At 42.4% G+C, this 15,341-nt stretch overlaps 1 protein-coding gene across 1 annotated transcript in view; it reads left to right on the forward strand.

Annotated features, from left to right (window-relative positions):
* Positions 1-2,602: 2,602 nt before the first annotated feature.
* EPB41 (erythrocyte membrane protein band 4.1) overlaps positions 2,603-15,341 on the forward strand; it is a 168,611-nt gene continuing 155,872 nt past the window's right edge. Inside the window, exon 1 of the mRNA XM_047792916.1 lies at positions 2,603-2,816. The gene's annotated coding sequence lies outside the window, so the exon portion shown is untranslated. The remainder of the gene's footprint in view (positions 2,817-15,341) is intronic.

Genomic DNA, 15,341 nt, shown 5'->3' on the forward strand with positions numbered 1-15,341 from the left:
TTTTTTCCCCTTAGTGCCCTTGACCGCTCCAGGGGCTGAGAGACAGCTTGCAGGGCCTGTATTCCCTAGGAAGGAACAGGAGGGGTGGTGGGGGAGGCAGCGGTGGGCTCAGCTGGCAGGCGGGATGGAGATGGCCCCTAGAGACCCCATCCTGGGGCTTGGAGCATGACATAGCCACCACCCAGATGTGAGCATGGAGCAGCAGGCAGGGAAGGAGCTGAGTCTCTTCCTAGGAAATTAGCTTCAGAGATGGTGCTTTGGACATTTACCCTGTACTCAAAGGCAGCCTCTGCAGGGTTCACTGGGACCAGATGTCTGGTTTGGAGGGGCCTCTTCTGAGAGGGCAGATGGGCACGGAAGTAAGGGTAGTTCCTCTGCCTTCAGATGGGGCATTACTTCTCCTCTCACCCCCTACTGTGTGTTGGGCCTAAGAGGTGATGGTGTGTACCTAACTCATAACAAAAATCCCTCATGTGTGGATAGAACTTTACATCTCTAGGCTAAGAATTAAAATCCAGGACTGGAATGTAAGCTTTTTCTTTATGATTCTAAAGCCTGTGCCAATAGTTTTTGGTGTGGTGTTGCACGGCACAGCACTCTAAATTTAAAAGTATTTTATATCTTCCTTATGTCTACCTATTTTCTGCTAGCCTAAGACCCCCACTTTTTTTCAGGGTGATGATTATTAAATACTACATACTCTAACCAAGCCTCTATAAATATGATGTGTCATTGCCTAGCACAATAATATTGGCTTTCTTGCATCTGAATTTGCTGGATAACACAGGAGTGGTAGTGGAGAGCTGTCCTAAGACTGATCTTTGGGATTTATCCCTCTCGATACCAGATTTCCAAGTCTGATGGGTGGAGGAAGCCTCTGAGACACAGAGGTGGTAGAGCTAGAGCTCCATGAACCTGAGGACCAGAGTATTCAAGAACAGGCGCTTCACCCTTAATGCACATAATGACTTTGGCTAAGTCCCCTGATCTTACAAAGCTCAGCTTCCTTGTGTATAACGTGGGGATAACTCATACATTCGTTCAGCAAATACCTATTGGGTGTGTACTGTTCTGGGAGATGAACAAGAGGACAAAGCCCCTGCCCTCCTGGAGCTTGCAGTCTAGTGGGACCAAAATGCAGCAATGTATTGAGAGGGACAAATATACAGTAGAAAGTCAGGTAGAAATGCCAGGAAGCAAAATTAAAGCAGGACAAGGGTGTGTAAGTGGATGCTATTTTAGATAGGGTAGTCAGATGGTCCTCAAGGGTGTCTTAGGATGTTTCAGATGCATAATCATGTAAAATGCTTCAGCTCAGTGCTGACAATTGAATGCTTACCAAATATAATATTATTATGTCGGTGAGTCCCACACCTCTCGGTCCATATTTTAGTTTCCAAATAGCAGTAATAATTAACACTTTGGTAGGTCTTAGTGTGAGCTGGGTACTGTTTACGTATTTATTCATTTAATTTTCACCATAACTCTTATGAGGTAGGAATCGTTAAATTTCCCTTTCGTGGGTTGGAAACAGGCATGAAGAAGGCCAAACAATTAGGGAGACTGAGGATTGAACTCAGGTAGTCTGTTTCTAGAGGCTGAGCTGAGTTGTGAGGGGACTGTGATTAGATACCAGGAGACAGCCTAGCTGGCATGTACAGGCTCTGAAGTCAGATGGCCCGGCTTCTTATCCTGCCAGATCTGAGTTTGTTCATCTCTAAAATGGAAATACCAGAACCTATCTTACTTTATAGAGACCATGCTTGAAACAGAGCCTTCTTTCTGTTCACCTGTCCAGAGACCAGCCTGGCAGGGAGTATGAACGTTCAAGGGGCATCTGAAACTTCTGAAAGGAAATGAAGGCACATCAGGCCGTTGTCAGAGCAACCCTAAGTTCAGCTGGAGACCAGACCTCCGAAGCTAAGTTTTCATGACTTTGAGGGTGCCAGGGCAGAAGTAGGAGCCTCGTACGAAAATGCAGACGACAGCTGAAATCTTGGCATGGCCACAACACAGCTTCCATTTCACGCCTTGCGCAGCTGCCAGGAGAGGTAAAGTCTCATCGAATGTCAGGGTTGGAATGGCGCTTAGAGATGGTCAAGCTAGTAGATGGGGAAACTGAGGTTCAGAAAAGCTGAGTGATTTACCCAAAGTCAGTGGGTGCATTGGGGGGGGGCGGTGAGCAAGGATAGCTTGGCAATAACTTCCAAATCTCAGCCCATTACCTGACCTTCCTCGAGGAGGAAAGGGCGTCACCTTGGTTTAGGGCTCTAGCTGCTAAGTTCTCCACGTGGGTACCGCAGGAGCCGGGAACGCCCGGTGCAGACAGTGGGTTCAACTTGCGCGTGCGCACAAGTGTCCAGCCCCCTGCCTTTCCCCCCATTTTCATTCCCCTCCCCTCTTCCTACCGGCCTCGGGGGTGGAAGGGGGGGAAGAGAGGAGCCAGAACTTGGTTTCAGCCAATGTGCTGGCGGGCCGCGGGCCCGGCCCCCTCCTTCCCTCGGCGCCACCCAATAGAAATTTACTACAATGTTGTGGCGAATAGAGGGGGAGGGGCGCGCGGGGCGGGCTGGCTGCGGGCCGGGCCGGCCTTGCAAAGCGAAGGAAAGGCGGGAGGGCGCGCGCCGGGGCCGCTCGCTCGCTCCCTCGCTCGCTCGCTCCCTCCCTCCGGCGGTGGGTTAGTCAGTCAGTCCGTCAGTCCGCCTGCGGCCGGCGGGCCCGCAAGCCGCAGAGGGCCGAGCCTCGGACGCCGGCGCCTCCTCCTGCCATTGTTCGTTGGGCGGCTGCAGCGGTGGGCGCGGGAGCCCGAGCCACCGGTGAGGCGAGGCGGCGGGCGCGCGAGCGGGGCGGAAGAGGGGGCGCGGAGCTGTCCCCGAGGGGACGGTCCTGGCGGCTGCGGCGGCGCGGAAGCCTCTTTGTCTCCAGCCCACCGCAGGCCCGGGCCGGGGCCGGGGGCGCGGGCTCCACGGCCTCCGCCTGTCCTCCGCACGCCGGTGGCTGAGGGGCTGGAGCCGGGACGCGGCCGGCCTGAGGGGAAAGAGGCGGGGGTGGCGCTGGGGGGAGCGTTTGAAAGTTAGGCTTGGGGTGCATTTTTGACGAGGGGAGATCGGTACCGTCTGGTCTGTCCGTCATTGTACAGTGGGCAGGAGCCCTGGAAGGGAACCAGATGGGGGCGAGTTGCAGGTTTCGGGTGGCGAAGGTGTGGGGTGCAGCCGCAGAGTGATTTCTTGGTGACGAGGTAGCTGGGCAGTCTGGATAAGTCAGGCGCAGTCTGAAGGGTGGAGGGAGCCTTGGAAGGACTTTAAGGCCTTCCCGCCATAGACCCCCACATCATTAAAAAAAATCCCCCAAGCCCGGGGGCCGTATGCTCTCCCGCTGAGTCTTCTCAGGTCCCAGGGACCAAAGGGTTAAATCGATTCCCTGAGCTCCGTGACCTCCTTTTTCAGTTCGCGCATCTGTCGGCTTGGACATATTTCCTTCTGCTCGCTGGGTTGCCTTTACCTGTGGAGAGGCTGGAGCTAGGCTCGCACTCCGAGATGCATCGCCAGGCTGTTTGTTATTCCTGGTGGGGCTTTGCCAAAACAGGTTTAGTCTTCCCTGGAACGGGCATTCTCTTGAGAAAGTGATCTCACGTGAAACGAATTGCTGACGGATTGGTTTCTGGCCACATGATAGCGATTGCCATCCTGTTGTTTCTCTAACTGTACCCTACCATAAATGACTAGTCTGTGGAGACGTGTTTTTTTGGCATGTATTGCTGGTTGGGAGTTAGTTTTTTTTTTTTTTTAATAGATGGCAGAGCTTTTTTTAGTAGTCTGGGTGATTTCACAGCTGCTATTCTCTCCTTTCTTTTTTTAGGAAAGATTGCAAGAAATGGTGTTGTCTCCTGCCTCGGATATTGTTATAGTGAATTTATGCTCTCTTGAGGATGTATACTGTACTCCATGCTGTTGCTCATTACTAATTTTCTGTGTTCTCAGTCTTGGCAATATTTTTAGTTGGTTTGACTTTTAATCAAATACACACACACAAGTATCTATCTTGTTTATATAATTTTTCTCATCCCAGTTTTGTTTTGTAGCATTAACTTTTACTTGTTACGGAAACTTGATGTACTCTTCACTTCCTTTTCTGTAAGTTGGAAACGTTAAGTTCTTTGCCAGCTGACCATTTTGGTTTTATAAAGTAGTTTCTTGGGGTGTTATTAATAGAATCCGCGTGGAGTACATAGCAGAATGTATGGCACACAATAAGCACTCAAAAAATGACATTAAAAGTGGATGTAAAATGGCTGAACATCAAATTGCCTTGGTATCAAGATGTTAACTCAGAGTGCTTGCTACAGGAAGGTTATAATTAAGGTAAAAGGCCGTTATTCATATCCCTGGGGAAACTGAAGTGTGGTGTATATTTGCCCCTATTAAAAGTGAACTTATCTGCAGACCCAGGTTCAACATGCTAACCTTCTGATTCCTCTTTCTTTTAGTAACAAAACTACACTATTTTTTCCTTGTATAGTTGAATTCAGGCTTAGAAATAAATGTTTTTAATCTTTAGGGCTCACTGAAATTCTCCCAACATTTGTGCTAGTGTTTTATAACCAAGTGTTTTATAGGTAAGTTCCTGTATAATATGGCCCCCAATCTATCTTTCCACCTCAGTTCTCCTTATTACTTGTATTTTCCAACTGAAAGACCTGCTCACTAATAACCCATACTTCCCACTCTCTGTACCTTTGGTCAGGAGGTTCCATTTATGCTTGTCATATATATTCCTCCTGTTTTCAATTCTCTTAAAAATGTTCTAGCGAGTTCCCGTCGTGGCGCAGTGGAAATGAATCCTGACTAGGAACCATGAGGTTGCAGTTTCGATCCCAGCCTCACTCAGTGGGTTGAGGATCTGGCATTGCTGTGGGCTGTGGTGTAGGTTGCAGACGAGGCTCAGATCTAGCATTGCTGTGGCCCTGGTGGGTGCAGCGCCAAAAAACAAACAAAAAAAAAACAAAAAAAGAAAAAGTTCTATAAGTGGTCGTTTGAAGTGTGGGGGGAAAATTCCCTATGTGAAAGGAACTTGATAGAATTCTTTGTTTTTGTTTTGAATTTCTTTTGAGCTTCATTAATATAGCCAGCCAGCTGAATTTTAACTGGTGTTTGTTAAAAGGATTTAGGTCCTAAGTGCCCCATTAATGTGTGCAGCTCTTAGTGGTAGATGATGGCTGATGGTAGATTAAGAAAATGTCTTAGGCTTCCATTCTACTCAGAGCTAAGAAATCCACCAATTAACAAGTTTAACACTTGGAAACTTCTAGTTGTCCACAATAGATTAAACTAATTAGAAGAAAGTTTTATCTTTTAGGTGAGTTTCTACTTGCATTCTGTGTCTCTTCTCTTTCTTGGTGGTCTAAGGGCCAACATTTCCTTAATGTTTGTTAAACATGCCAGTCATATTTATTGCATCTGAATAGTAGATATGGCAGACAAGCCTGTATTTTATTTTTATTTTTATTTTTTTTGTCTTTTGTCTTTTTTTTTGTTGTTGTTGTTGTTGCTATTTCTTGGGCCGCTCCCTCGGCATATGGAGGTTCCCAGGCCAGGGGTTGAATCGGAGCTGTAGCCACCGGCCTACGCCAGAGCCACAGCAACGCGGGATCCGAGCCGCGTCTGCAACCTACACCACAGCTCACGGCAACGCCGGATTGTTAACCCACTGAGCAAGGGCAGGGAGCGAACCCGCAACCTCATGGTTCCTAGTTGGATTCGTTAACCACTGCGCCACGACGGGAACTCCAAGCCTGTATTTTAAAGTAGGCTTATCCTCAATATAATATATAAAATAACATGATATGATAACATATATAATTTTAACAGAATAGTACACAAATCTTTCTGGATTGTATCATGCCTCCTTTTTTTCCCTCTTAAGGAACACTTCTAAGCTAATATCTAAATTAACAAATTATTTAAAATGATTCCTGTCTCTGAAAAAAAAATGATTGTGGCATTTTGTTGGGAGATATGACCTATGCATTCTTCCTGTTATTTTCTTTTGTCAGGTTTATGCCTCGCATTTAAAATTCAGCAGTGTGATGTTTTCTTGTTTGCAGCTTAACAAATTTGGAAATTACAGAGCCAGCCTTCCATTTTATTCCTTAGTTTATGGTCTTAATTTTAAACAGATTCATTTTATGGGAGATAATGTGCTTACAGTGCTATTTGGTTTCCTTCCTCCTGTTCCTAAGAAAGCTTCAGAGTTAAGCTTGTGAGAAGCATTGCCTAAAAGTTACAGGACTCTTGAATTCTCTGCATATACTTTGATAAGCTTACCAGTAGATTGTGATTTAAAATACACAGTCTGTGATTTGTGATGTGAATGATAGGGCTTGCTTATGTTGTTTTCTCTGTCCAAATCTAATTTAATATCAGTAATTTGATTTTATAACTTTTGAGTATCAGTGGCCATGGGCAGCTGGATGGGGTTCTGAAGTCAAGAGGAGCATATGTTTACACATACAATCTGTTGCCTTGTTGTCTAAGAAGCAGGCCAGTGCAAGTGCTGCCAGTGTATTTTTCCAGGACTCTGTTCAAATTTGTGATTGGTCACATGCATATTCAGATGCAGATTCATTGCTACCTCTAAAGGACTTGTTTTTTTCCCCCATTGCTTGAGCAAAGAATCATCTTATTTTATTTGTGAGCTAAACAATAATAATTCTAACAACTGTTTTCTTATGAATAACTTTGCTTTTTTTCCCTCTGAATAAAGCCCTGGAGATAAGGGCCTTGTTTATGTCAAGAACCTAAAATTAGTAAGGTAATTCTAGCAGGTAATTGATTCATTGCATTTGTAATAGTTTTTAGAGAAGAGCTGGATTCCAAATATATGTTGATTTTTGTTTAAGTTTGTTGCTATGTCACTGGTGGCTTACTTTGTGTCCTTTTTTACCAGCGGGTTCATGGTGTGCTCAGTAAAATGCAGTGTAACAAATGCTCTGGTGTACACGCTGGGTTAGATTAGTATTTTGATTTACTATCTTGTTATTTAAAGAATACACAGGGAGAAGGGTAAAGAAAAGAGCTAAACAATGAACAGCATTCAGAAATGGAGGTGTTGGAAAGGAGAACTTTGATATTTTATTTTGAGCGCTGATCTTAGAATTAACTGCCTCACTGACCCTACTTCAAATGTTGGTTTTAGGAAAGCTTTAGTGGGAGAATCTGATTATGATGTAATTAGAGCACTCATTGTTCTAATTATTTTTATTTTTTATTTTTTAAGTTTTTTCTTATTTTTTGTCTTTCTAAGGCCACATGTGCGGCATATGGAGGTTCCCAGGATAGGGGTCCAATGGGAGCTGTAGCTGCCAGCCTGCACCACAGGCACAGCAATGCCAGATCCGAGCCGCCTCTGTGACCTACACCACAGATCCTTAACCGACTAAGCAAGGCCAGGGATCGAACCCACAACTTCATGGTTCCTAGCTGGATTCGCTTCTGCTGTGCTATGATGGGAATTCCTAATTATTTTTATTAAAGTGAGATTATACCCACCTTGGAAGTATTCGAAAATAAATTAGCTGCTTTTCGAGTGTTATTTATTTTTTTAAATTTTGTGGCTTTTTAGAGCCACACCCACAGCATATGGAAATTCCCAGGCTAGGGGTTGAAATGGAGCTGCGGCTCCCGGCCTACGCCACAGCCACAGCAGTACAGGGTCCGAGCTGTGTCTGCAGCATACACCACAGCTCATGGCGATGCTGGATCCTTAGCCCACTGATTGAGGCCAGGGATTAAGCCTGCGTCCTCGTGGATGCTAGTCAGATTCATTTTCTCTGAGCCACTATGGGAACTACCATGTTTATTTTATTATTTATTATTTTATTATTGCATTTATTTTTATTTTTTATGACTGCACCCATGGCATATGGAAGTTCCTGGCCCAGGGACTGAATCCAAGCTGCAGCTGCAACCTACACCATAGCTGTGGTGCTCCCAGATCCTTTAACCCACTACATTGGGCTGGGGATTGAACCTGAGCCTCTGCGGCTACCTGAGCTGCTGCGGTTGGATTCTTAACCCACTGTGCCACAGCAGGAACTCTTATTATTGCATTTATTAAGACAGTGCTCATTTTGCAGTTATCTCCTGATTATCTCTAACATATCTACTCTCTTCCGTCCATAGCTGAGGGCTCTTTGGGTTGTTTCTACCCAATTAATTTAGGCTCTCTTCTCTTATTCTCAGTTTTTGGGGTGATGTCTGTTTGTAGAAATTAACATTGTTTCTGAGCTATGTGGAGCAGAGCTTGGATAGGGTTAACGTTATCTTGGCAGAGTGGGTGAGAAGAGGCAAGATTGTCTGGTAGAATGGATAGGAACTGTATTTATATTGATAAATAAAATTGGAGGAAGTAGTAGATGCTCTAGTATTATCTAATTCCATTCTATCTATATTCAATATATATCTATAATTCTATATTATAGTTGATCCTTAAACAATGCAGAGGTTAGGGGTGCTGACCCTCCACGCAATTGAAAATCTGTGTGTAGGAGTTCGTATCGTGGCTCAGCGGGAACGAATCTGACTAGTATCCATGAGGATGTGGGTTCGATCCCTGGCCTTGTTGCTCAGTGGATTAAGGATCCAACGTTGCCATGAGCTGTGGTGTAGACTGCAGATGCGGCTCCGATCTGGCATTGCTGTGGCTGAGGCGTGGGCCAGTGGCTCTGGCTCTGATTCAACCCCTAGCCTGGAACCTCCATATGCTGAGGGTGCGGCCCTAAAAAGACCAAAAAAAAAAGAAAAAAAAAGTGTGTAACTTATAGCTGGCCTCCTGCATATGTGGTTCTTCTATATATGTGATTCTGTATCTGAGGATTCAGCCGACCTTGGATGGTGTAGTACTGTAGTATTTACTATTGAAAGAAGTCTGGGTAAGTGAACCTGTGCAGTTCAAACCCCTGTTATTCAAGGGTCAACTGTATTATCTAATAATATTATCTATTAACAGGAATAGGAACAGGAACACCTCAATTTCTTTTTTGAAATAGGTGGAAATAATAAGAGAAAATAAAATATGGTATAATAGTTAATTGTAATTTATAAATGCAACCTGACTCCTCTTTGTGCCTTCTGTCCTCTACAAAAATCATCCTAATCCAAACAAACTTTTGGTAGGCCCTTTATATGTCTGAACTGCAGCCCTGGACACAACATAGACTGAGGTTTAGTTACTTTCTACATTAATATTCACTCATAAAACTTTAATATTATATTTTAATAGCATTAAATCATAAAGTTATGGTATAAAAGTTTTGAGTGAGAGCCTCTTGGTGATTTAACAACAGTAAAGCATAGGATTGTTTTGAATTGGTTAAATTTAAGCCTGTGACCTGCCAGTGCAACAGAAATGTATGCTTTTAGTTATTTATGAATATGTAGGACTATGCCCAGGTTCAGTTGTGATTGCCATTCAGCTCTTATATAATGCTTACATAAATTGAGTAACCGTATTAGAATCATTTTAACACAATGCGATCTTAATAGTATGTCTTAGAGTACATCAACTTCTAAGGAAATGCTGTTTTAACTTATATGTCAGGCATGTATTTCAATTAACTATTTTGAAATTCTACATATATTCAAGTGAAGTATTTCACCTTGATAATACACTGGGTACAGATTTTTGAAATTCATTCTGCCATCCCACCCCCGCTAGTTTTGACCATATGGACACAGGCAGAACTGTCAGGAGCTCCAAGGATTTAAGCCCTCAAATTTTACCTGCCAACCATTTCAGCATGCAGTAAGGATGCATGGAAGGCAGCTTAAAGTGAAGGCTTCTTCTTTTTTTTTTTTTTGCTACCACCCACTTTCAGTTTCTTGTCCTTTTATCATTTTTAATGATTCAGAGAATCTACGCTGTTGCTAACTTACTACCTGCAGAGTCCTGTGAATCTTAATGGTATTATATAATTATATAAACCTTTTGCGTGGTATCATATGATGTTGTATATATGTCCTCCTACACGTATGTCTTTAGAGTAATTTCTTTCCATCTGGTGTTGGAAATGAGCTCTTTGTGAGGTTATTTTTAAATCTTCAAGCTTTCTGGCATCCTCAACACTTGAAATAGCACAATTGCTTTTGAAAGCAAGAAAATCCACATCGTATATTTAGTGTTTTTTTCCAGTGAAGATGTAAATAGTATTTTATTTAAAAAATCATATCCTGCGTTCCAGATGAGCAAAACATGTGTTTTATGTTTGGATAGTCTCCAGATAATTTTGTAAGTAAGAAATAATCAGTCACTTGTTGCCAGTAGGTAAAAATCTTTAATGGAGACGTATTTAAGGGAAAGGATGCCAAGAATAAGAGACCTGTTAGAAGAAAGAGATTTCAAAGATCTTTTATTTTCTGAAAGTTTATTGGTATTCTTTGCACTCTTGCAGCATTTATTTGTTACATACCAAATTTGTCATGTTATTTTATATCGTGCATAAAACTGGTGTTTCCCAATAAGATTGTCAGCTTCTGAGGTCAGATGGTCAATATCATGTCTTTCATTGCCCTTCCCAACTCCCCCAAACAGATATTGCTTAGTACAGTAGCAAGATACATAATATAGGGGACACACTAGAAGTGTAGTGAGAATGCAAATTCCAGGATAATTAAGATTTAAGACATGGGTTATAAATCTGACTGCTTCTCATTGCCTCTCTGTATGTGTGTGTATCATATTTTCTTGGAAAGTAAGCTGCAGATATCATGACAGTTTACTCCTAAAATACTTCAGGATTGCATCTCCTAAGAATAAAGACATTATTCTATGTAATCACAATACCATTGTCATACCTAAGCAAATTAACAACATTTACATAATACCAACCACTATCAAGTCCATATTTTAAAAAGGTTGATATCATCTACTCAGCAAGATTCATCCAATAATTCTTTTTTCTCCAGATGCTGTTTTTGTTGACTTCTCTTTGCAAGCTGTATTCTCTCTAACAGAATTGTTAATGAGCACTGGTTAACAAGAGATATTTAATAGGAGTTCCCGTCATGGTGCAATACAAACGAACCTGACTAGGAACCATGAGGTTTCGGGTTTGATCCCAGGCCTTGCTCAGTGGGTTAAGGATCCGGTGTTGCTATGAGCTGTGCTGTAGGTCGAAGGCGCAGCTCAGATCCTGCATTGCTGTGGCTGTGTTATAGGCAGGCAGCTGTAGCTCTGATTAGCCCCCTACCCTGGAAACCTCCATATGCCTTGGGTGCAGCCCTAAAAAGAAAAAAAAAAAAAGAGATGTTTAATAGTTAAACATCTTCGGTGTTTCGTGAAGTTGAAAAGGCTAGCATTGGGGTGCATGATTGCATAATGATCACAGCATCATATTTAAATAAATATCTTAAAAGAATATATTGGGTGACCAAATGGCAAGGTTTTTTTTTTTTTTAATTTTGTTTTTAGATGTTTATTATGTCTGCTGTGCATTTTTATTATGTATGCAGCCTTTAAGACGGCTTCAGTGATCCCTGCCTCCTGGTGTGCGTGCCTTTGTGTAATCCCTTCCCTTTGAGTGTGCCCTGGACCCAGTGACTTACTTCTTTTTTTTTTTTTTTCTATTTCTCAATGAATTTTATTACATTTATAGTTGTACAACAGTCATCACACCCCCCAGTGACTTACTTCTAATCAGTAGAATACAGCAAGATTAGGTTACAAAAGGCTGTGGTTTCTGTCTTGGACACACTCATCTTGGGTCCTCTCTGGCTCTCTTCCTGTCACTCAGATTGCCAGCTGCTATATCCTAAGAACATTCAGGCAGCCCATGGAGAGGCCCACATGGTGAGAAACCAAGTCTCTCAGTAACTACTATGAAAGTGAGCTTGGAAGCAGATTCTTCAGGCAGAGTGGAGCTGTGGGAGGAGTGTAAACCTGGATGAGAGCTTGACTGCAATTTCATGAGAGACCCTGAGCCAAAGGCACCCAGCGAAGCCACGCTTGAATTTTTGACCCACAGAGACAGATAATAAATGCTTGTTGTCTTAAGCCACTAAGTTTGGGAGGTAATTTGTTGTATGACAACAGACGACTAATACATCTACCATTTATTAATTTAATAAATATTTATTGATCATTTGCTATTTACTGGGCACTATCCTAAGTGCACTGGGACATAACAGTGAATAAAATAGATTAGGGATGTCTGTTGTGGAGCTGACATTTCAGTGGGAGAGGACAAATAATAAAGTATACAAATCAGGGATAAAATAGAAGATTTTAGTGAGGGTCAGGGAGAGCAGATTAAGGGGACAAAGAGTAAGAGAAGTGGGGTGATTATTTTAGGTAGAGTGATCAGAGACAACCTCTCTGATAAGGTGACTTTTGGGCAGAGTCCTGAATGATATCTGGAGAAGAACATTCCAGGCAGAACAGCATGTACAAAGGTTAAGCATGTTTGATGTGTTTGAGAAGCATGGAGTAAACCAGCGTGGCAGGAGCAAGGTGGTCTAGGGGAAAATGGTAGAAGGAGCAGTTCCTGTGGTACTCCTAAGTTCCTAGTTGGCTTATGCTGTAGACTTTGAATTTTCCTCTGAGATGGGAATTCTTGGGAGGATTTGAACAGAGGAATGGCATGATCATTCAATTAATATGTATTAATTGATTACCCACAGTGAGCAAGACCTTGTGGGTATATGTGATTACAAAAATATAGGAGTTCCCATGGTGGTGCAGTGGTTAATGAATCCGACTAGGAACCATGAAGTTGTCGGTTCAATCCCTGGCCTGGCTCAGTGGGTTGAGGATCCGGCGTTGCCGTGAGCTGGGGTGTAGGTCAAAGATGCGGCTTGGATCCTGAGTTGCTGTGGTTCTGACGTAGGCTGGTGGCTACAGCTCCGATCAAACCCCTAGCCTGGGAACCTCCATATGCCGCAGGAGCGGCCCTAGAAAAGGCAAAAAGACAAAAAAAAAAAAAAAGAAGACATGACCCCTCTCCTAGGAAAGTTTAGTGATCTAGTATTAGTAGAAATGCCTGGGCATGCATAAAAAACTTAGGAATAGGGGTCCTGTGTCATGGAAAGACATGTAATCCAGGAAGAGTACAGAGTATAACCTGGGTTAACATTCTGGCTCTTCTACTTAGTTTAGCACAGTTCAGCCACAATTTATGGGTTGGTGTTATATGCTTGGTAAAATAATGCTAGTGTTTTATTGATGACTTATGAGCTATGCTCAGGGCTGTGTGCTTTATAGGTCTGACATAGGTGTTGAAAAGCAGGCTCCAGGGTTTAAACTCTAGTTTCTCTCCTTAGCTGGTAGTGCCCTTGGGCAAGTTACTTAACTTCTGTACCTCCATTTACTAATTGCATAACATGTGGATGATCAAAAATACTTACCTTTTAAGGCTGTTATGATGATAAAATGAGTTATTATATGTGAGATATTTAGAGCAGTGTCTGGCACCAGATAAATGTTAGCCGTTATTTTTACATTTAAGCCTCACCACAACCCTATGAAGTAGGTGTGATTTCATTCCATTTTACATTTTTTTTTTTTGGTCTTTTTTTTCCCTTTTCTAGGGCCGCTTTCTGGGGCACATGGAGGTTCCCAGGCTAGGGGTCGAATCGGAGCTATAACCACTGGCCTACGCCAGAGCCACAGCAATGCCAGATCTGAGCCGCATCTATGACCTACACCACAGCTCAGGGCAACCCACTGAGCAGGCCAGGGATCTAACCCGCAACCTCGTGGTTCCTAGTTGGATTCGTTAACCACTGCGCCACGACGGGAACTCCCCATTTTACATTTTAAGTAGCAGGTTAAAAGTTAAGCAAAGTGTCCAAAGTTGTACAAAGTTTACTTTTCTATAAAATGAGGATAATACCCACATAACACAGAATACATAATAATAACAGAAATAAACCTTGCAGTGTGCCTGGCATACACAAATACTCAACTAATGTTAGTTCCCTTTTCCCTTTGATAAAATCTGATCTTCTGAAGATGGAAAAAATAAACTTTGATTAAGAACAAGAATTTGTGTATCTTGACCCACACGTTTTTTTCCTACTTAAATTGGGCATCTATGTGTCTGCATGATTATGATATATAAATAAATATTATAGCTCTATAGAAATATATATGGTTTTGTCCACCTTTGGATTGATTCAGACTTACACTGTAACATTTTTAAGGCTGTGTGCCTGTATTCTAAAGACTCATTTCACAGCAACTCTGGTTTCATAGCTTCATTTCCGGGTTGGTAGGACAGGATCATGTGGTTGATGTCCCCATTGTTGCTTTTATCTTTTACAGCAGATGTGAAAGTAAACATACGAGGTTGAAAAACAGGAAGGGGTTTGGCTGATGTTCGTTGGGAGGGTATTTTTGCAGGGGAACTTGTACACAAGCCACCTGAAATCTGAAGTGTCTTGAATCGTCCTGGCTTAGCAGATATACAAAAAGATAGTATACTTTATTGTCATAAAGTAAATAAAGAAGATGATTTTGCAGTTTAATGAAGTCGTGAATTTGCATATATTTTTACATTTAACCATACTGGAGAAGTGAGTGTGTTCCTCTTATTGTTTGGAACAGAAAATTGATGTATAACATCATAATCACCTCCATTCTGGGTTCTTTTTACCTGTGGAATACTTTTTCAATAAGGAAATGTAGAGTTTTGTTGTTGTTGTTGGGTGTCTGTTTTAAATAACATTACATTTGAACTTCAAAAGTTAAACTTTAAGTCAGCACTTTTCCACTAGGCTCTTATCTTTGTTCCTGAGGAAGGGAATTAACACATATTAAATGTGAGCTATATAGCAGGAACTACTCTTCATATATGCTAACTTGGTGCATATACTAAATTTAAATATTTCCAACTTTGACGTTTAATCCACAATGACTTTTTATTTCTTTGGAGAAATCCCTCCCTCTTTCCCATCTTTTCCTCCTTCCCTTTCCCTCCCTCCCTTTCTTCCTTCTCCTCTTAAATGATTCTCTCCCATACTTTTGCTGAACAGTTTTCTATTAATAGTTTTTTGAAGGCAGTGTGATGTAACAGCCAGTAACAATATGGATTTTAGAATCAGACCTGGATTTACAGTAAGATTGTTTTTGATAGGAGAAAACTGCTTTCTGTCTTAGTAAATAAAGGATTCTCCAGAGTTGACTTTAGAAGGAGCTTCTGCACATGGGATGGAATAATCGGAGCTCCCAGCAAGGATGTTTGTTCCCAAAGACTCACCTTTCCCTGCGGAATCCCTTGCTGACCTCACAGAGTGTTGCTTTCTCTTTAATTTTCTGTCCCAGAGGTGAGTCTTCTCTTAATACTCCCG

Source organism: Phacochoerus africanus, chromosome 8, assembly GCF_016906955.1.
Source record: "Phacochoerus africanus isolate WHEZ1 chromosome 8, ROS_Pafr_v1, whole genome shotgun sequence".
Classification (NCBI taxonomy): Eukaryota; Metazoa; Chordata; class Mammalia; order Artiodactyla; family Suidae; genus Phacochoerus; species Phacochoerus africanus.